The 24115-nt window shown below is 33.9% G+C and overlaps 1 protein-coding gene across 6 annotated transcripts in view; it reads left to right on the forward strand.

Moving 5' to 3' along the window:
- The window catches only part of LOC6045537 (protein prickle), a 143943-nt gene that overhangs the window by 74578 nt on the left and 45250 nt on the right, over positions 1-24115 (forward strand). The window contains exon 1 of one of the 6 annotated variants that reach the window (XM_038262888.1): positions 4909-4994. The exons of 4 other annotated variants lie outside the window; for them this stretch is intronic. The gene's annotated coding sequence lies outside the window, so the exon portion shown is untranslated. Of the gene's footprint in view, positions 1-4908; positions 4995-24115 lie in introns of those variants that run through there. One more of the 6 variants, XM_038262889.1, reaches the window with a different exon arrangement.

The raw sequence follows: 24115 nt of genomic DNA on the forward strand, positions 1-24115 counted from the left end.
AATTAATTTATTTTTTAAACTAAATTGGCAACACTGTTTTTTTACAAATCAGAAACGGGCGAAAATTTAACTCAGTTTGGTCGATGAGGCATCCCCCAAAGTGGCCAAGAAGCCCCGTCAATTCCCCAACGTTGGGGCGAAGTAGGCAAAGAAGCAGTTAATACCCCACGAGATAGGCAACCCCACGTCCATCGCCAACTTCGTTTCGCTCGAAGAAGTTGCATAGAAGTGCTGCCAGCCAACTCCCCCCCTTCATAGTATCACCTTAATTCCATCAGTTAAAGAACCTTAAGGAACCCATTATTACAATTACGGCAAACGGTAGAACGATTTTGTTTTTCTTCCCTCCATTCTTTATTTTCATTCATTTAAAGTCAACGGACCGGCACGGGGCTAGACCTCCCCCTTCTGATTTCCCTTATGGTCCGGAATTATTCGTCGAAAAAAAGGGTAGGTTATGTTTTGCTGCCGGGAAGATGTGCAAACAAAAAAACGGAAGAACAAAAAAATAAGGCTAGAAGGGACGGCGAGGGTACCTGTCGTGGTGAAGCCAATTACACAAGTGCTTTCGTCGTCGGTTTTTTCTTCCCTCTTTTGTCATTTATATTTTTTGAATTAGGGGGAATTTACTCGGGGAAGACTCGGGAGCAACATGTGCAACGAAGTGTTGTTGTGATCTCACGGGAATACTGCCGGTGTGAAGGGAAGAATAAAGGTGAGAGAAAGAGAGAAAATTGAGAGCAGTGATGCCAGACTGGACGGGATGTACGGATGAGTGAGCTGGGTGGGAAGGTGAACTGGAATCACGGCCCAGCAGGGGTGTAGCTTGGGGAACAAATTTACCAAAAATTTTGAAATCTTTATTTTTGAAATATAATTACATAAATTTATTTTAGTTATTTATAAATGATTTAGTTCTCAAAACCAAAAAAAAAATAAAAAAAAATCAGATATTTCAAAAAAAAAAATGAGTCATTCAATTAAAATAATAGTTTTTACAAACCTTAAACAAACAGAACATTAAGCAAAAATCAAATTAAAAGTTTTGTTTATTATGACTAGTACAAATTAAAATAAAAGTTCAATGTCGAAGGGAGTATCACAAAATGCTGTATACATTATTTCTGTTATGCCATATAAAAAATAAAATAAAATCGAGCAAACTATTTTTTTTTTTCAGTGTGCCCACTTTGATTTTAAACACAAGAAATAAATACTGTAAATCCGGAACCGTGGTGTAGGGGTAAGCGTGGTTGCCTCTCACCCAGTCGGCTTGGATTCGATCCCAGACGGTCCCGGTGGCATTTTTTGAGGCGAGATTTGTCTGACCACGCCTTCCGTCGGACGGGGAAGTAAATGTTGGCCCCGGTCACTTAGTTTTTAGTAGGAATCTCGCCATCGAGAACGCTAAGGCAATGCTGTAGAGCGAATAATTTGATTTTTGAAGCATTTTGAATAGATAACAATATATTGTACAAATTAAAAAAAAAATTCAGTGAAAATTGTAATTTTCAGCTTTTTTTTGTCCTCTGAGGTAACATTTAAAGAGGAGGGAGTCAAAAACATCAAATGGTATTGTCCTCTTGGCAAACTTTTTCAAACTAAAAAATTATGAGCATGAGCATGAGCATGAGAGACCACCCATGGTTGCACCTCCGTTGCTGATCAGAACCGTAATATCCTTTCAGCACTATTTTTCAAACTAAAAAATTATGATATTTAAAGTTAAAATTAAAGTTTTATTTTTATTATTTGTTAAAAAAAAATAGCGGATAATATCGCACCTAACACATTATGTCAATTATTCTTTGAAAAAGATTTTCAAAATGTACAGTGAAACCTCTTATTACGCGGTGCGTTCCGTTTTTCTAATTTGTCGATTTCTCTGGAACGAAGCATCATTTTTGCAATCTTTTGAAAGCAATTTATAGGTTTTGTTCAGATGACCTACAAAACGCTTTTTGAAGCTTGCAAAAATATTGCATGGTTTAAGAGAAATCTACAAAACAAAAAGCTTAACGCCACCACGTAAAAAGAGGTTTCTTTGTATATTAATTAATTAATGGAACTATTTCTTTTCCAAAATTTTTTAGGTATTTTTCCGATCTCTGGCATTTAATTCGAAACATTCAAAAGGTAGACTGATATCATATTTGATTTGAAAAATTCAAAAAAATCATTGTGCAATTTATTGTGAATAGTTTACATTTGTTTGTAGATGAGTTATTTTTATGAAATTTTGATTTTTATAGCAAAACATATTTATTTTAGTTTTGAATGGAGAGAAAAAAACATATTTTTTAAAGTAAATTTACATTGGTCTATCCTTATAAAAAAAACTTTAAATATTGCCACAAAATCACACCTTTATCAATATTTACAAAAATCATAGAAATTTAAATCGTAAAAACATAATATAAAACCAATCAAATCATTTTGAAGTAATTAAGGAAGTAATGGCTCAAATTTAAGGTATACTAAATAACAATCATTTTTAATCTCTGAAATAGTGAACTTAATTTTATACTTTTTATCGTTTCAATTGTTAAGATTGTAATAGAAAAAATAGTAAAATATTTTAAAGATGTTCAAGTTAAAATTAATTTGGATAATGTTGGATTCACTTAACGATCTATTTGATAAAATTTCAGACCTAGTTATATAAATATTACAGAAAAATAAAAAAAACTCCAAATTGAAATGGACGCTTTCGGCACTATTGATCCATTTTCAAATAAACACATTAAACTGAATTACATTTTAAAACTGTTTTGTATTTTTTTACCATTTTTAAATGAAAGTCTTTATTATTTTTTTTTCCAAATCTTATAATGCTCCTTTATAATGTTAATTTATTGTTTCTATGATAACTCTAAAATTTAAATTGAGAGAAAAAAAAATAGTTCTCATAACTTATGATTTATTAAAAATTTCAAAGAAGAAGAAAAAAATAACTCGTTGATTTTAAAATAAGTGATAAGCGGTAAAGACTTGAAAAACTCAATAAAATAGCAAATTATCAAAAAGAAAGAAATTATGGACAAAATGTGCATCAATATTGTTAAAAATATAAATTCTACGTTTCATTAGAGTTAAATTAAACGTTAAATTAGTATTTTCAACATAAAGTGAATGCACATTTGCCCATCACTGAAAAATTACAGTAACATGAAAACGATTTACTTTGTCAAAATTTACTCAAGTACTTTTCGATTGCAAATTTCATGTTTTTGAATTATTCTGAATTTTTGGTTTATTGAATGCGTTTGAAAAATCACTCTTTCAAAATTTTAAGACATTTCAATGTTTATAACGACACAAATCTGTCAGCTCACAAGTTGTCATTTTTTTTCTTTTATCTCCGGTTTTCTCAAATTTCTCGTGTCTTTCGATCGTTTTGATCTACTAATTAAATGTTTTGTAAAATGCATATTTTCACCTCAAATTAACATCCTCGTAAGACAAAAATGTGTGATTGTTATTCAAAAACTTGTCAAAATTTGTCACAATTATTCACAAAAGATTCTTATTTCTGATGTTTTTCATAAGCAAGCTGATAAAAGTATTAAAAAACGCTATTTGCATTTTTTTTTAAATGTACAGTCCAGACTCGATTATCCGAAGGTCTTGGCAAAATTTCACTTCGGATAAGCGAACCACGAAAAATATATTTTTTTGTCTTATTTTTGATTGTTTAGCTTTAATATGACCCTAAAACTACTCTAAAGTGATTTAGGGTTTTTAAATCCAAGATGGTGGCCAAAATGGCACCAGGCAATTACGAAAAAAATTGTTCGTGATTCGATTATCCGAAGTCCCAGACAAATCTTCGGATAATCGAGCTTCGGATAATCGAGCTTCGGATAATCGAAACTTCGAATAATCGAGGCTTCGGATTGACTGTATAATATCAAATTTTGCAGAAATTCGATATAATATTTGATTTTGAATTTCTAATTGTTCTTCAATCTGAAGCCACGAATTTAATTTATTGAATAATATCAAAAATGTTCAATGAATGCGTTATTTTATTTTTTTATGTTCCTGAGTAAAAATTTTAATGAGTTTTATTTAAATAAGCAAAAATTAGTTTTTTTTATATACATTAGTTTTCAGATTAGGAAATTTAAGTTCAATAATTTAAATTAAATTCAGTCATTTTTAAAACACAGATGTGAATTTAAGTTGATGGTATGCCACAATTTTCAAACAAAATTTTCATTTTACACCCTTTCCTCACCCGTCACTTAAGTATTTTGGCTTCCTAATTTTTTCCATATTTTTTACTGGCTCTTCGAAAGATTTATTGATTTTTTTATGTTTTAAGCTATTTCTAGTAATTGTGAGTTTGTTCAAAATTACTAAAAATAAAAAAAATATTATTAAAAAAAACCAACTAAAATTTTTTAACAGGCATACATAGACACGAAGCAGTTTGATCACACTTTTAGACGAAAAAATATTTTATTTTAATATTTTATAAAAAAAAGAAGATTCTCCTTCAAAATCAAAGTGGCAATCATGAAATGTACACAGTTTTTGCGAATATAATTTAATCAAATTCGTTTCGAATCCCAAAATTCAGCCCTTCCCAACTCTTCTCTCTCACATCATCTCTCAACTCGACTCCACGCGACTCAGTACCTTTTCCTCTCCTGAGCAGGTGAGCTAAAACTCCGCCAAAGACATCTTCGCGTCACGTCTTCAGCGCCACCAAATAACACCGGGCCTCTCGTTCAGTCTTCGAGGTACCGCGAACGCGATCGGTCGCGTCTCCGATGCCGTTCAACTGTCGGTTTAATTCGAACGTGTCTGCCGCGAAAGAGCTCAACGACACAAGCCACGAACCTTTAGTCGGCCTTTAGTCGATCGGTTTGTCTTAAAAGAGAGAGAGAGAGAGAGAGAGAGAGAGAGAGAGAGAGAGAGTGCGGGCAAAGTGAGCATTATAATTCCTTTTGCGGCTTCGTCTCAGAAGGTGCATAAAGTGTGTAATTGTGAGTTTGTGTGTGTGCGACGATGGCTTTTTGTGTATGAATTCGAAAAATTCCAATCGAAAACTCGTTTTGCGTTTTCTTTTCTACGACGACGACGACGTAGTCGTGGATGTTGTTTAATAGTGGCAGCAAAAGAAGGGAAATTGCCTCCACCTCCCAGTTGCGCTAGTGTTGGTTGATTATGATTAATAGTTGTAACAACTAAGTTTGCTGCAATGAACCGCGCGCGACGCACAGAAGAAGCCAGCAAGTGACGAACCCCTTGCAAGCAGCAAAGAGAGGAAGAAGATCGCACGACGCTTTTCATCAATGAGAGTGGCAGTGCCTGGATTAGTGCCAATTTAGGGCTGTTAAGAATTGTTCGAGCCCCCGTTTGGCATGGAAATGGTCGCCGTTTTTTTGTGTGTTTGTGCTCGTTTCGAGAGAGTTATGCATTGACGGCGCAGAGACACCAAATGAATGTGCCATTATGTGAATGATAATTATCTCGCCAAAGAAGAAGAATATGTAACGAGAGGAAAATTATGCGGAAACTAGTGCTTTTCTCCGACTGTGTGTGTGTGTCTGTGTGTCTCTCTGTTGCGTGCAAGTCGCAATCTTGGAGCTTGGAGGCAGATCTTCAACCGTTTATCCAGACCTTTAAACGGTTTTGAGATGCTTTCCTGGAGGAGTTGAATAAATTCAACACAGCAAAGTTTCAGACTGTGCAGACCCTCGAGGGCATCGTCGATTCTTGAGCAGCAGCAGCAGAGCAAAAAAAAACTCTTCTCAACTTCTTCAGCAGGAGGATCTGCTGCCGCGGTAGATTGCTGGGCTGGGCACAAAGTTGTTGGTTTTTGTGCCCTCGAGCATCAACCTGAAGAGGATGACGATGGTCAGAACGTTGTTTATTTCGAGAAGGATTATTGTGGAGATTTTCGTCCGGAGAACGGGGTTTGTTGGGGTCTGCGGACCTCTTCGGAAGCTACGCCGATTCAAATGAAGGCAAAATGGTAGCCTGTCTGGAAAGATTTCGCTCGAAAAGTCCTTCGGGGGATGTCTGCAGTGAGGAGATGCATGATATTTTTTGGGTGCCTTGATGATATGGTGGAAATATTTGAAGTAATTTTTTTTAATGACATTCAAACGAAATAAAGTTTTGAGTGCGAAGTAAACGACTTTTGCAGGACGAAATTTTATCCAAAGTTTTTTTTGAAATTTCTGCTCGTTGATACTTTTTTTGACAGTTCTACAGATTGATGGTCCAAATTCATCCTGACTAAAATTTTAGATGAGTTTGCTTAAATTGACATAAAAAAACAATGTTTAAACTAATTGAAAAATTGAAAAGGGCGAACATTGACTAATAATTTATGCGATTTGTATGTGCAAAGTTAGTTTTTTATGATTTTTGTTTATTGCATTTTAATAGGCTTTTGAAATTTTTATTTAATGTTTATGTCTCACGGTACTGGTCTAGTTCAAGAGAGGGAGCAAAACATTATTTTTAGAGACACTTAACTTCAAATTCAAAGTTTGATTTACAAATCCTTAGATCAAAAGAAAAACAAAATACTTAACATATTGAACCAGCTATGTTGTTTTTTTTAGTTTTACGATTTTTCAGATTTCAGGTATTAAAAATTGTTTTTTTTATGAGCATTAAAATCGCAAATGCATAAAAAAATGTTTCTTAAAAAGTTCACAATCAAAAACACAAGTTTTTGCTATACAAATATCTTATTTCAGCAAACTTATTTTCAGCACCTGATTTGATGGGATAAAGTTTTAAAAGTAAAAAGGGAGGAATGCCGAGGGACTGTTGATCATTTTCGAAGAAATTTGATCATGACTATAAAATATTCTGTATTAAATTCAATTTAACAAATTTCAGCACCAACAGGAATCAGCATGTCCCGGTTGTTGCCTTGTTGAAGCCACTGAAGGAATTTTTGATCTAAATCAGATGTGTTTTAAAATTTATAAAATTGTGTGGCACAGTCATTGACGTCCTAGTTGGCAATCATTGATTAATGACGATATCCATAACTTTACAAGGAATGGGTTAATCGTTACCAAAAGGAATCAGCATATTCGAAACAACTTGTTGAAGAAATTTTGTCAAAATATTGAAACGACGCAAAATTTATATCTTTAAGCGAAAAATCATGACAATGATGGAAGTCTTCACGTTTAATTGATGACAGATTTTGCGTCAATGAAAGTGTGTAAAATTCAGAGGTATTCAATAACATGTAAATTTACATCCAAAATTATTTGGAAATTTACTTCTTGTTATGTGTTATTTGACTCAATTCACCTGAATTGAGGTAAAACTACATACAAATTGTGTAATACAGTCATCCCACATATTCGGAACACCCACAAATTCGGAACACTTTTATGATAATTTGTCAATAGCATGCCAAAAGTAGCTTTTCTGTCGACCTTATTATTTTTAGAACCTTCATTTGGACATTATCTTGCTATTTGACTAGAAAAAGTAGGACTTTTTGAACAAAAAACTTCATTCCAAGACTATTTTGTCCAAAGCAGCAAAACACTGCCTCCAAATGGCCTGTTTCATAATTGTGGGATGTTATTGTGCCTCCCACAATTGTGGAACACCTGAATTTAACTGATATTTTCTCAAAAAAGTTATCAAACCATGTATAAAACATCACTAAGCTTGAGTTTCATTGGTTTCAGTGTGAGAAGTCATTATTTGGTAATAAATATGTACTCCTGGAGAGATCCAAAGTTTGTTTACATTCGTAAGAAAAAAGTGTTCCGAATTTGTGGATTTCATGGGTCAAAGTAATTCTTCAAAAACTTCATATAAAAGTTAAAATTTGCAGATGTTCGATACAGCATTCGAAAGATCGCAAGAAAAGCTTTCAAATGAAGGTAAAAGAGAAACATTAAGTTCAATTATCGATTTGCTATGATTTTTAGAACATTGGTCAATCTGGAAACCGTTCCGAATATGTGGGATGACTGTATTCAACCTTCCAAAATTATACTTGATTTTAAGAAGAATTTTGTAGAACGAACAATTTAAACAAAATGTCAAACCAACTATCGTTGAAAATTCATAAACAAATATTAGATTTAGTTAAGTTTTAAACTTGAAAGTTTTTAAAATTTCTGGAACATTATTAAACATTAGTTTACAAAATTAGCAAAGTTTTAAAAATGTTTGAAAACAAAAAACTGGTTGAAATTTGAAATTTAAAAGGGGCGTTTAAAGATTTTAGAAGTTTTCGAAACCAGAAGAGCAATTCTCTGAGATTTCGGTCGTTCGTTTTTTCTGTATTTTTTAATCCGGCTGAAACTTTTTGATGCCTTCGGTATGCCCAAAAAGCCATTTTGCATTTTTAGTTTGTCCATATAATTTTCCATACAAATTTGGCGGCTGTCCATGCCAAAAGGATTTGTTAAAATTATAAAATCTGTATCTTTTGAAGGAATTTTTTGATCGATTTGCTGTCTTCGGCAAAGTTGTAGGTATGGATATGGACTACACTAAAAAAAATGATACACGGTAAAAAATAATTTGGTGATTTTTAATTTCACTTTTTGTCACTTAAAGTAAATTTGCAAAAAAACAATATTTTTAATTTTTTTTTATTTTTTGATATGTTTTAGAGGAAATGCCAACTTTTCAGAAATTTTCAGATTGGTCAAAAATATTTTACCGAGTTGTGATTTTTTGAATCAATACATTTTTTTAAAAAAATCGAAATATAGGTCGTAATTTTTTTTTCAATTTCATTTTTCGATGTAAAATTGAATTTGCAATCAAAAAGTACTTAGGTGAAATTTTTGATAAAGTGCACCGTTTTCAAGTTATAGCCATTTTTATGTGACTTTTTTCAAAATAGTCGCAGTTATTGATTTTTTTAAAAATAGATGGGCACTTGTTTGTCCACTTTAGAAAAAAATATTTTTGAAAAGCTGAGAAAATTCTCTATATTTTGCTTTTTCGGACTTTGTTGATACGACCCTTGGTTGCTGAGATATTGCTATGCAAAGGTTTAAAAACAAGAAAATTGATGTTTTCTAAGTCTCATCCAAACAACCCACCATTTTCTAATGTCGATATCTCAGAAACTTATGGTCCGATTTCAGAAACTAATGGTCCTATATACAATGTTAAAACACGAAACATTCGTGAAATTTTCCGATCTTTTCGAAAAAAATATTTTCATAAATTTTAAATCAAGACTAACATTTCAAAAAGACCAAACATTCAATATTACGGCCTTTTGATGTGTTAGTCTTGATTTAGTTGTTGCTATAAATTTTGAATTTTTTTTTATTGAGGATCCCTCTAAAGTATTTTTTTTTATTGGAAACCTATTTTGATATGAAATCACTTATTTTGCTATTTTTGTCATTGATTAATTTGTATTATCAGTGATCCAAAATTTCTAAACATTGATTAATTTTATTTTTCACGTATTCAGAAGATCATTTTGTGCAACTTCTGTTGTTAAAAAATCTTAACTTCTATTGTTTTATGTTTTTCTTCTTTTATTTTTAGTATTTTTCATAACATTTTTCGTGTTTAGTCTATTTTTGTTTCTGCCAGTTTTATTATTATTATTTTTCCCATGTGTAATTTAAAATATATTTCCGGTCACTCTTTCAATTTTTGCCACGTATTATTTTTTGTATGAAATAAATTTGTATCTTTTGCAACATTTATACGTAATTTGAGACATTACAGAAATTACTGGATATTTGTTTCAACTTCAAATAATAGTTGATACATTTTGTTCTAAACATAGGCAAAGCCACATGAAAGAAGTAAATCATCAAACCCAAGTTTTTCTGCCAATCTAAAAGTTCATTTTCGAATGCTTTTTGGAAATCGAAAATTGTGTTCTTCCCTTTTTCCAAAAAGATAAACTAATTACAGCCAAATTGCTGGAGAAAACGTCACTGATTAATACAATTAAAAAGAAGTATTATTATCGATTTTTCCAGTGTTGATAATTTCTTGATTTCTTAAAAAGAGTTTGTGAAAATATGTCAAACCATTGTATACTAACTGGCCAGCCGGCGCAGTGGTAGCGTGCACGACTAGCAAGCGAGAACATGAAGATCGCTATCGCTTATCGCTTGTACGTATTTACAACCAAAATCTCAGAGTGTATGGTGGTGTGTCCCCACGCTTCTTCCTCCCCTGTCGATTCAGAATTGTGTTGTTGTTCGAACACTCAAACTCAACCCAATTACGAATCATCTCTACGATACGGCTTTACGCAGTAGGCCTGGCCGCTTTAACACTTGTGATGTTTCAATGCATTCCGATGCAATGGCGCACTACAAATGTTAATAAATGACAAGAAGAGTGCTAGGCGTCATCTAACCTAAGGCACTCTCCAGGATCCCTTCGAAAGATTGGCTGCGCTAGGGTCTGATTAGATTAGATTAGATTAGATTAGATATGTCAAACCATTGTATACGTAGGGTTGTGTAAATGTAAGGAAAATAGGAAATTAAATCATCTATGCAATTTAAAAAAAAAACTGAAAGTCACTTTTTCTTTCAAGTCGTCACAGACAACACATTTTTTTATAAAACATCTCTGAAGAACTTGTTTCAATGTGTTCGTATTGCACCTACCGAATATAAATAAAAACATCATAACATTTTTGGAGAAACTCCTCACTTACTTTAACGTCTATAAATTCAGGCAGATTAAAGTATAATCAACCATGCTGAAGACAAATATCCAGGCCAGTATGTTGGTAATTACCATAATTTCCCACCGAAAGCTTATCGCGAACAAAAACAAAACAAGCCTCCTCGCTAATCATGTAACGTAAGCCAAAAGGAGGCAAACAAGATAAAGCGAGGTAGAAAAGTTCATGACTGCTGATTCTAATGATTAATCCCCCCATAAAACATTGATCTTCGAGCCGGCCTTCGAGACCCTCATCAGCGGTGGCGATTTCCCATTTTCCACGCCTTTATGCTAATCACTTCAACCTCGAAAAAAAAAACATATTGGACCCCCCTAAATCACGACTCAGTTCTGTTTGATCTTTTTTTCATTCCTTGGAGATTGCCATAATCCGATTGGTTTGATTATAATTCGATGGCGCTCGATCGGTTTACTTTCGCTTTTGCCCCCACGAACCCAAAATCCCAAATCTCACATGCCATGCCATGTGCGCTTCATCAGAAATGTGAAGATTTTTAAGGGGCTGAGATGAGCATCACGAAGATGAAGGGGGGCTTAATGATCCCTTTCGCTCAAACATAGGGGTGGTGATTATGGCAGAAAATGTGTGCCTTATTTTATCATTTTAAAGATTGCAAATGATAAAGCAGTGGGTTAACCCTTGAGTTGGTTTGTAGTCGAATTATCAAATTTATTTAAATTTAATAATTTGGAAGAATATGCTTCATCTTAAAATAATCAAACTGATCACAAAACTCCAAGTAAATTAAAACATAAATTTTGTAGAAATTACGACCACTCAAGGGTTAACCCCGCACAAAGTTCAGGAAGGGGGCCTTATTTATTAATATATTGTTCGCTGTGTGCCACGCAAAACGCAACTGACTGACTTATAAGCCCTAATTTAGAGGCGGTCTAGGTTTAAGTGAGTAGAGCGAAGAGAGACTGACTAACTGACTTTCTTGCTTGCACCGGCTGCCACACAAACACACACACACACACACACGCCTTTCTCGCCCTTCCATAAGGGACAGGTGCTTACGTTTCTTCCCGTCCCCTGAACTTCCCCTTAACTTCCCGGGCGCAGTTTATATGCCATTGATCGTGCATCGTTATTCGAGCTCAGTTTGCTTCAACTTGTCTTCCTGTTTCACCTCTTCCCCTGTGGTGAGGTGGTTTCCCCCTAATGAGAAATCGAGAGAGTATGAGAGAGGGGGCTTTTAACCTAGTAAAAGACTGCACACAATCGATGCCATTCCAGAGTCAGGCACGGGAGCTTTTGACAGAAGAAAGAGCGGGCGATCTTTTTGAGTGTGTTATTAAGGTCTTTTGCCTTCCTCACTGAGGTAAGGCTATAATCCTGCTCTAAAAATGAACTTCATATAAAAACGTCGTAGACCCACCTTCATGTATACATATCGACTCAGAATCGAAAACTGAACAAATGTCTGTGTGTATGTGTGTGTGTATGTATGTATGTGACCAACAAACTAGCTCATGTTTCTCGGCACTGGCTGAACCGATTTGACCCGAACATGTTGCATTCGACTTGGTTTAGGGTCCCATAGATCGAGTTTTATACAGATTGAAGTTTCGATAAGTAGTTCAAAAGTTATGTATAAAAATGTGTTTTCACATATATTTGGATCTCACTTAAATGTATGTAAACTATGTCCGGGTCCATCATCCGACCAATCGTTGGTTAGGTTATCAAAAGACCTTTCCAACGAGTCCAAAACATTGAAGATCTGGCAACCCTGTCTCGAGATATGGCCCCTTAAGTGATATTTATGTACTTTTTTGAAGCCGGATCTCACTTAAATGAATGTAAACTATGTCTGGATCCACCATCCGACCCATCGTTGGTTAGATTATCAAAAGACCTTTCCAACGAGCCCAAAACATTGAAGATCTGGCAACCCTGTCTCGAGATATGGCCCCTTAAGTGATATTTATGTACTTTTTTGAAGCCGGATCTCACTTAAATGAATGTAAACTATGTCTGGATCCACCATCCGACCCATCGTTGGTTAGATTATCAAAAGACCTTTCCAACGAGTCCAAAACATTGAAGATCTGGCAACCCTGTCTCGAGATATGGCCCCTTAAGTGATATTGATATACTTTTTTGAAGCCGGATCTCACTTAAATGTATGTAAACTATGTCCGGATCCACCATCCGACCCATCGTTGGTTAGATTATCAAGAGACCTTTCTAACGTGTCTAAAACATTGAAGATATGGCTGCCCTGTCTCGAGATATGGCCACTTAAGTGATATTGATGTACTTTTTTACTCCGGATCTAAAAAAGACATGAAATTTTTGTACAATTCCATCATATCAGCCATTGTTTGTAATAAGTGAGGAAGGCTCCAACCACATAGGTGGATTAAGTTAGTTTTTTTTTTGCTTTGCAGCCGATCGTTTCTCTTTCTTCGAGAAAAGAGAGAAAAAATGAAGAAAGGTGACCAGAGTGTTTGACTTATTTTTGAAAAAAGTAATCTTAATTCATTAAACTTTAACTCTTTTTTTAATTATCTGAGATATTTTTTTTTTGTCTTAAAACAGTTTAATGCAGTTTGACTATTGCTACTCAACTTTTTTTAAAAATTGGAAAATTAAAGGGGACATTACGGCTGAACGAAACAATTGTGTTTAAAAACAGTTTTCAATGATACATTTTCACCTGTTAAATATTTTAATAGGATATGGTATTATTGATTGATTTTTTCAATTGAAATTGCAATATATTATATAATAATAAAACAAATTTGGAAGCCGTATTTTTCATTAAATCTGACATATTTACAGCTGAAATGGATTTTTAAAGCTTACCGTTATAAACCTGAATATTTTTTTATTTTTTACCGCCACTTTGTGAACTTTTTTATGAAACAAATTGAACTTTCATGTAAATAAAATGAATTATTTTGATTGATTTTGTCGTTTTTGATTTCTGTTATTGTAATTTAAAAATTAATTCAGTATTTAAAAATTACAATAACAGAAATCAAAAACGACAAAATCATTTTATATACATAAAAGTTCAATTTGTCTCATAAAAAAGTTCACAAAGTGGTGGTAAAAAATAAAAAATATTCAGGTTTAAACTTTAAAAATCCATTTCAACTGTAAATATGCCAGATTTAATGAAAAATACGGCTTCCAAATTTGTTTTATTATTCATATCATAAATAATTATCATCAATCATAAGACAAATAAGACATATTTCTCTCAAAAACAAAAATATCTTTAAAAATATGTTGAAAAACACTCATTTAACAATGAATCAAGAAATGTATACGTATTTAAAAAGTCTTATGCTTTGGATTTCAGTTTTATCTAAATTCACAGTATTGAAATAATATAATAATTTTGAAAAAAAAACGTCTTTAAAAAGATCATTAGGTTTCTATAATCAATTTTTATGGCGTAAAATTATTATTATTTGTATAATTGAAAATTTTAAATTATTATTTTTTCACTTCAGATAGAGTTTTATCATTAAACATGCTTTTTTGAAAATATTTTTCATGGGAATGGAACAAATCCGCAATACAATATTCATTTCAATGAAATTTTATCGTGTTTCATGTATTTTATTATTGTCGACATTTTTATGAATCAAATTTTAGCAAAAAATTGAGAAAATTGACAATTTTTTTTTGCTTTTTTAGTATTTAGATATTTATAATACACCGCATTTTTTACAATTTAATGACGAAATAATTTTTTTTAAGGGGTAACATACATGTAGAAAATCACAAAATTTCATATTACAGACAATTCACTAAATTTACTAAAAAGATGATTTTCAATCACTCCTGAAAGTTCCACGAAGATATTTCATGACTGAACTGAGTAAGAGACGATTTTAGTTCACAATTTTGCCATGCGTAAAGCGAACTGTCAAACTTTGTGAACTTTTTTCTTTAAACACCGAGTTGATTTACTGGTGCCACGATATCTTGAGATGGGATTGACCAAATTGGCTGAAATTTGGGATGAAGACTCCCTAGACATATTCCGTGTGCATGACGAAGCCCGATTTTAAAATTTTGCTTTTAAAAAAAATACAAAATCAAAATGAGCAACTCTCTACGAAATCGGCCGATTTCGACCATTTTTAATTTTTGTATTTTTTTATTTGACTCAAACTTTGTGGGGGCCTTCCCTATGACCAAATAAGCTATTTTGCGTCATTGGTTCACCCATACAAGTCTCCATACAATTTTGGCTGCTGTCCATACAAAAATGGTATGTAAATATTCAAACAACTGTTTCTTTTGACTGAATTTTTCTGATCAATTTGGTGTCTTCGGCAAAGTTGTAGGTATTGTTGAGGACTTTTGAGAAAAAATAGGTACACGGAAAAAAAATTGGAGATTTTTTTATCAACTTTTTTTTCACTAAAACTCAATTTCCCAAAATACGTATTCTTTGATTTTCGAGATTTTTTGATATGTTTTAGGGGACAAAAATCCGCAACTTTTGAGCCATAGAGAAACATGGTCAAAAAATCTGCCGACGAGTTATGAATTTTTGAAAAAAATAGTGATTTTTGGAAAAAAAATCGAAGTTTTATGCAAAAACAAGTTTGACATTACTTTTTAATGCAAAATTGAATTTGCAATCGAAAAGTACTCTACAGATTGTTTGATAAAGGGCTCCGTTTTCAAGATATAGCCACCGAAAGTTTAATTTTAGCGAAATATTTGCAGTTTTTCAATTTTTTAAAATAGTGACCATGAGTGACCATTTCTAAAAATATTTTTTTTGAAAAGTTCAGAAAATTTGCTATAAAATTGTCTAAGAGACATTAAAGATTGGACCTCGGGTTGCTGAGATAGAGCCGCTTTAGGAAAAAGAAACACGAAAATTGAAGTTTTCTAAATCTCACAAAACAATCCACCTTTTTCTAATGACGATATCTCAGCAATTAATGGTCCGATTTTCAATGTTGATATATGAAACATTCGTGAAATTTTCCGATCTTTTCGAAAAAAATATTTTGAATTTTTTTTTTAAATCTGTAGGATAAAACTCTCTTCAAGTACTCTTCCAAACTCCTGAAGAAGTTTTGAAGAGAATTGTATCCTACCGCGGTCCAAACTGCTATGCTGTAGCTATCTTGAAGAGCTCTTGTACAACTCCTGGAAAAAAATGTTACTTGGGGGGCAAAAACAGATTTTTGGCGCTTAACTTTTTTTTTGTGCTATTCTGTACACCGAAATTTTAATTAAATTCAAATCATTTTCATATGAGCACGAGCATTCCAAAATGATTATCAATGTAGAAGTATGCACCGTAAACCGGGGTGACATTGATATGATTCTTATTTATTTTTCAAGTTTAAAATTCTATTTTTTTTAATCAATAAATAGCTAGATTTCTTAAAATGTTTCATTTGAAAAAAAATCACAATTTAATGCTTGTTGAGCTTAATTTAGAATTAGATTTTTTGGGATTATTTCGATTTTTGTTGCCACGTAAATTATTTTTGCAAAGTTTCATAAAATTTGTTTCTACTAAAAAGGGCTATAAAATCATAACACATGTTTTGATCATCAGCATGAAATTGAAAAAATCACGCTGCTCAAAACAAGATTGATGTTTTATAAAGTAATGAAAAGTTTTTCAAATCTATTGTTCAATATTTCAAAATGATCCCAAACTAGCAATCTGAATAAATTTAGAAAATTTATTCTTTTCAGTTTTGAGTTGATGAAAATAAATCTTAACAAAGTCAAAAAGAATTTTGTGAAAAATTTGACGAAGGATACAAAATATGAACAAAAACTTCTAATAACTTTGTCGCAAATAATTATTTCTTTTAAATTCATCAAAAACTAACCCGTCAGTTCCACAAGCCCCAACTCTTCAGCCACCACGTGGTTTCCATCCTCCAGCCTGTATCTCTTACCTCAATCGAACTGCTTCGAATCTATGTTAATTACCCACAGTCTCTGTCTGTCTGGGCGGTGGAGATGTTGTGAAATGTGCCCCTCTTTGCATAGTTTCGTGCTCTGTTTCGGGGTGAAAGAAATCCCCCTCCTTTTCCACAAAAACCATAACACTCTTCCAAAAGGAAGATGTGGAGAAGAAAAGCAATTCTTCACTTTATGGCCAAATCTACAATTTTTTGCTTTGTTTTTTTTTTCGCTGTGCGCGGTTTGATTCGGCGGAACCGTGTAATTGAGCCCCGTAAATATCGTGTAATTTGGGAATTTATTTTCGCGCGCACATCGCGGCCACTGGGCCTCGATAATGGGGCCCCCGGGAAAACGACGGGTGTGATGTGGAACGAATACATTTTCCTGGGAGGGTTCGAGATTTGAGCCGGGGTTTTGCCGAGTTGAACTTTCTAGATCGTAGATTGGACGAACCGTTTGCAATGTTATGGTCACTTTCACAAATGACAAAAAAAGCAAACAAGCTGCGCTCCTTGTTCTCCTGTCTGAGGAATAAAGCGTTATAAATGCATTTTATCTGATTAGTCAGCAGTGCAACTGTGCAAACATTTTAACGACTTGAGCAAATTCTTTAATTGGTTGTTTCTGTGCGATCCAAAACGGCTGATAAAAGGCCCGTGCACCTAACCTCACTTTCCGTGGCCATGTTCGAAAAAAAAACTTTCAATTAGTTTGCTACTAGAAGGTAGTGGCTTCAAGTGCCGATATCAATATTAAATTTCATGAGCTCAGGCTACTGGATGGCAGCTTATTATAAAACTCGCGCCTCCAAACCAACTTGGCTTGGGGTACAACCAAGTGAACAAACCATAATTAGTTATCGCTTAAGTCTTAAGCCGAATCCATCGAAGGCCCCCACGAAGACGGCGGCGGCGGCGAGGAGCTTATTTCTGGTTTTCCGATCCGCAGAGAGGCCACTCGGCTCGGCTCATTAATAGAGTGTGTAATAAAAAGGCTATTAATCGATTTCGGTGGAGGGAAGGAACCGGTTTCGCAGCAGCAGCGGCACCAGCATTTGCCCAAATAGCTTTTAATCATTAAACTAACATGTCAACAAACTGACTGTTTGTGAGTTTTAGAGCCACCAGGCAGCAGAAGGCTTCCGAGATGATAAAGCTTAGTTTGAGAATTCGACAGTAAAGCTGGGTGATTTTGCATGAACATATTCGAATCATTCAAATCCAATGATCATTCATTAGTAATGGTTAAAAATTCAAATATCTGTTGGTCGCAAATAACATGTCGTTGAATTTATATTCAAAAAGTTGAAATACATGAGTTCACACGAAATTTAAATCTTAAAAAGCATTTTTTGGAATTCCGTCGTGAAACTATTTACTTTTCCTGTCATTCTTGAACGACGAAATAGCCTACTTTTCTGTACCAAAAATAACAGAATCGAATATCAACACTTTTCAGCTCTTGTTTCAAAAAGTAATCCTTTTCAACATTTTTTTGATTGAAACGATTTATTGACAAAATACATGAACATTTTACATAAAATTTCACTCAGTGTGTGTTTTTTGGAATTGCAAAAAATGTTGTGTGGAACTCGTTGCAAAACTTGATTTTTTCAGCACTCTTCGTATTTATCCAACTCAGTGAACCTCGTTGGATAAATGTACGACTCGTGCTGAAAAAATCCTCTTTTTGCAACTTGTTGCATAAACTATTATTAAGCCAACTTGGAATTTGATGCCTTCCTCAAAAATATCGATTGCAAAACTTCCGAATGTATTTGAATACGCCTGAATGCTTGCAAAAAAAAATGCCAAAGGTAGTTTAAATTTTGACAGTTTTGACAATTTTGACAATTATGACAATTCTGACAATTTTGTCAATTTTGTCAATTTTGACAATTTTGACAATTTTTACAATTTTTACAATTTTGACAATTTTGACAATTTTGACAATTTTGACAATTTTGACAATTTTGACAATTTTGTCAAATTTGTCAATTTTGTCAAATTTGACAATTTTGACAATTTTGACAATTTTGACAATTTTGACAATTTTGACAATTTTGACAATTTTGACAATTTTGACAATTTTGACAATTTTGACAATTTTGACAATTTTGACAATTTTGACAATTTTGACAATTTTGACAATTTTGACAATTTTGACAATTTTGACAATTTTGACAATTTTGACAATTTTGTCAATTTAGTCAATTTAGTCAATTTAGTCAATTTAGTCAATTTAGTCAATTTAGTCAATTTTGTCAATTTTGTCAATTTTGTCAATTTTGTCAATTTTGTCAATTTTGTCAATTTTGTCAATTTTGTCAATTTTGTCAATTTTGTCAATTTTGTCAATTTTGTCAATTTTGACAATTTTGACAATTTTGACAATTTAGACAATTTTGACAATTTTGACAATTTTGACAATTTTGACAATTTTGACAATTTTGACAATTTTGACAATTTTGACAATTTTGTCAATTTTGTCAATTTTGTCAATTTTGTCAATTTTGTCAATTTTGACAATTTTGACAATTTTGACAATTTTGACAATTTTGACAATTTTGACAATTTTGACAATTTTGACAATTTTGACAATTTTGACCATTTTGACAATTTTGACAATTTTGAAAATTTTGACAATTTTGACAATTTTGACAATTTTGACAATTTTGACAATTTTGACAATTTTGACAATTTTGACAATTTTGACAATTTTGACAATTTTGTCAATTTTGTCAATTTTGACAATTTTGACAATTTTGACAATTTTGACAATTTTGACAATTTTGACAATTTTGACAATTTTGACAATTTTGTCAATTTTGTCAATTTTGTCAATTTTGACAATTTTGACAATTTTGACAATTTTGACAATTTTGTCAATTTTGTCAATTTTGTCAATTTTGTCAATTTTGTCAATTTTGACAAGTTTCCAAAATATTTCACTAAATTACGAAAGGGTTGTAAACTACTGACGATCTACACAAGTTGATCCATGGATTTTGTCCAAACCTCCCTCCAGCTCACAGTCCCTAAGCTCACAGTCCCTAAGCAATTCCTATTCCATGTTCACGACATGGGCTCCGACATACCTCTCCAACTAAAAAGAAGTGATCTTAGGCCATTTCGAAAGTGGCATTTTCGGGCACTCCAAACAAGACCCATGTCCCCACCGCAAACCCCCTTCCAGATAATGAGATATCCGTCGTGTTTTTGGGGGCCGTAACTTGTCGACGTCACTCGACAGCTCGTAAAAAAATTAGCCCCAAGCTATTCTCTCCGGGACGTGGCGTCGTAAAAGTAATCAATCGTCTGGGGCGTTCCCGCGGTTTTCAGCGGGATGCCCTGAACTGGCGGCGACCTCGGCGACCCCGGCCTAAGATTCCGTTGGCCCTATAGGATGTCGAGGTGGATGACGAGGCCACTTGTCCAGCAGCGTGCGCGCGGAATCCCAGATTGATTGACGTTGAATGGATGTTCGAGTCGAAATTATTGAAATCAAGATCTCGTATATTCCACGACTCTCCGTGGCATAATCTGATGATCGATTGCTTCTGGGAGTCCCGGCCGGCCGAGTTGATCAAGTTTGAGTGACGGACGGGGAACGGGTTCCCAGCTCAAGTGGCCCGAGGGTGCCAAAGTTGATCAGGTGTTACGGTGGTTGTAAGTCCGCTCTAGTCGCTAGTCGACAAGGACTTGAACGATGGTGGCTACTTGGCGCGGAGGTCGTTGACAGGTTGCTGATTGTTGATGTTGTTGTCTGGAGAATGTTAAGTAGAGTTCTTCGCAGGGAAGGAAGTTGCGGTCAAGTTTGACGAACTAGACTTGCAATTTATGGAGCCTGAAAGGGTTTACCGGTTGACTAGCCCGACTTCCAAAGAGTATTTGGGGCAACTTGATAGAGATGTAAGATGTCTAGTCTATCAAATTAGACAAAATGATTGTAGAGACTTAGTTCACCTTCAGGGTCTACATGAACTACATGAACCAAGAACTTCAACTGTTCATAACTTAATTTCCATGCTATTTCCTCATACAAGACGTACCGAAAAGCAATCGTTCAACCAGTTTCATCACTCATTTCGTGTGAATAATAAAACACCACTTTAAACATTACGCAAAACAAGACACATTCAAATGGCCTGTGTGCTCTACAAAGTGTGCGGTATCACCGCGCGGTCACTCCACAACCCAATGATGGCCAATGACCAGCATATACCATCAGTTGGCAAAAGAGGGAGGGTATCGTTTGCGGATGAATGCTTCCCACCAGGGTCAAACAAGTGGCGAGTTTAGCGGCGAAGCCGCGATCGCCATTAAACCAACCCATAATAGAAATCCTAAAAGCCATTCCCAAAGCAATACCTCCATTTCATGGAGGTGTGAACTTGATGCCGTTTCGATTGAAGCTGCCGTCTCGGTGAGAACATCAACTCTTCAAGTCGCCAGCACACAGCTTCCGAGAAATTCCGACCTGGGAAGCTGCGATCTTCTTTCGTTGGATTGACTGGAGCGAAGTGCGTTTCGAAATTGATTAGCTCAAATTTCGATTCGACTAATTGGAATACAAAATGTGCTTAATCGGATTCGTTCCCTAGCGGGTCTTGTGTGAAAAGGGCAGAAAATTTCTCGGAAAGTGCAGGGCAATAAAAAAGAGTCTTGCTTGAAACCACCGCTACGGAGTGAAGACTGAGTTTAAATTTAAGACATCCAGCAGGTTTGGAGAATCTCCTGGTTCGGAGTATCGGAGATCAATTGTAACAAAAGTAATACTTTTGTTTACTGAAAATTATACTTTAAAGCACTCGAAAAGTATTAATTTTATATTATTGTTTTGATTTAAATGGTGAAATGGCTCAACACATGGGCATTTGACTTGCAAATCCGTTAAAAGGGTTGCAGAACTTGATTTTTTCAGCGTTCGTCGTATTTATCCAACACGGCGAACCTCGGTGGATAAATGTACGACTCGTACTGAAAAAATCTTCTTAATTTTGAAACTTGTTGCGTAAACAAGTATATTTGTTCTCTAGCTTGGGAGTTTAGGTGTTAATCAATAATCAATATTTTTTTGGCTTCCACTTCAAATAAAACTCTAGACATGACAATAATCAAAAAATATATTTAAAAAATATATTTTTTGAAAAAAATATTTTTGTCCAAATAAGGACGCAATAAATATTTTTCAAAGTTGGTAGTGCTCATCGAATCCCTTAAAAATCTGCCGAAAAAATCAAAACAAAATATTTTTTTCAAAAAACTTTGGTTGGACAAATCAACTGAAAACACTTTGAAATGCCTTTTCCAGCGGTCATAATCATCCCCAGGGTATTTGTCCCTATTTTAGGCCTAGTACCTGTATTGAGCCTACCAAACTTAATTTGAAGAAATTGTGCATTCCACCGTTAATTTGCAGGAAACTGACACTTGGGAATGATACTTCCTGTAAATTACTAGCTGCCCATTAGGTCCAAAATTGTCATTACTTTTGCTTACCGCTTGTTGACACTCAGGGTCACGGCTTTCATCACTCGGCACACGAATGAGAGCCTTCGCCCAAATCTCAAACCACCAGCAATAGGTTTTTAATCTTAATCAAAGTTACTCTCTTAATTTCGTAGACGATGGCTGTATTTACAGTCCATTTGACACTTTTACAAACTGTGACAGTGTGTGCGCACCTTTCACATCTTAAAGTTCTTACTCGCGTAGTACGGGTTAATTAATTGGCTGCGCAACAAATATTTAATTATCTTTAAAACTCATAAATTAATGAAATCAATTCTGCTCATACACTTTATGCACGTAAGTTTACTGTTACTGGTTAAATCAATCATTCCTATGTTGATTTGTGGCTTGTAACAGCACAACGATTAAGCCTGTTTGGTGACCGCATTTTTGGAGCTCAACTGTACGAGCTGGGGTTGAACAGTATGTCAAAAAAAAAATCGCCATGTCGTCAGTTGTGTGCTATCTTGTGACAACGACCATTTAGTACTTTTCGAGAAAATCGATTTTTAAGTTTGTTGGTAAATAATTTCAAAACTATGAATGATAAAGCCAAACTTTTTAAAGCAATCGGTTTGTATACTATCGCTTAACAAACGCTCAAAGTTTCAACTACTTTGGTTACACCAGTTAAAAGATACAGTAAATAATGTAAACAAAAATCTGAAAAGCACGTGTCACAAGTGTGTTTCGAAAGTAAAATTGTACTACGTGTCACAAGTGTGCACAGAATTTCCATACAAACTAAAATAGACTTAAATCAATAGTTTAACCGACTTAATCAGTATATTTTCAAAAACAAAAGATTGCATTGCCTTCAGAAAATATCAACATAAATTTGTGAAAAACAAGAAAAAATTTCCACATTTTCCAACAACATGTATGACGTGTCACAAGTGTGCTCAATCATTTTGATGGTAAATTGGTCTATGTCACAAGTGTGTATTGCGATATCCGGGAAACGGAAGCGAGTTTCCAAAATCGGATTAAAGCATCTTGTAGTGTTTGTTAAGTATAGCAAAACGTCATCATTAACTCATTTTCGACCAAAATGGTCTATGTCACAAGATAGCACACAGCTGACGATGTGCTTCGGAATTTCAACCAATCAGAAGGTGGGTCGAAAAAAATGTACATTGAAGGTCGGATGCTAGGAGCAATAGACCCAAAATAGGGGCAAAAAGTGTTTTTTGTTTTTCGTGCATTTACTGCGATATAAGGTAACAAAATGTTGATAATGTACGAGCTTGAGCATTAAAAAAACAACTTATTCATATATAACAAACTAGGCTGCCTATAGCATCCTTTGAGAACACATCAAATTAAAAGTGCGATCTGCTTAGTAGGCCCAAAATAGGGACGAATACCCTAACATGTTTGGGCTCGTTTCAAATTACTTTAAATTCTTTAAAACTCCAAAATACAGCAAAAGGTTTTATCCTCAAAAAAATCATTATTTAAATATTATATAAACTAATGATTGCAAAACTAGTTTTGTCATTCAAATGTTGAAACCATTTCTTTTAATGTATTTTTTAAATACAATTCGATCAAAAAGGCTTATTGTGTGGTTGAATAACAATATAACAAATCACTTAATTTTGGAAGAAGGGTAAGACCGCTGCAAAAAATTCTGAAAGTGTTTGTCCGTTCACTTTGGCCGAAGTTAAAAAAATGATTTTAAAATGTTTTCAGTAAATTGTCTATTTTCATTAAAATTTTCAAGGAAGGGAAGAGACAAAATAATTTCTGAAAATATGTGCCTCGGCCTAATTGCAATTCTGCAAAAAAAAACTTGTTTAAAATAAGTTCATTTAGCAAACAAAGTTGAAATCTATTATTTTCAGTTTCTTTTACGTTCTGTACCTCAATAATTTGAAAAAAATCTTGTTTAATATATTTTAACACACTGAAAAATAAATTGTAATGCACAATCACAAATACCTAAATATAGTATTCACTAACATTGCCAAAACAAAAAAAAAGTATGTGACTTAAG

This window comes from Culex quinquefasciatus, chromosome 3 (genome assembly GCF_015732765.1).
Source record: "Culex quinquefasciatus strain JHB chromosome 3, VPISU_Cqui_1.0_pri_paternal, whole genome shotgun sequence".
NCBI lineage: Eukaryota > Metazoa > Arthropoda > Insecta > Diptera > Culicidae > Culex > Culex quinquefasciatus.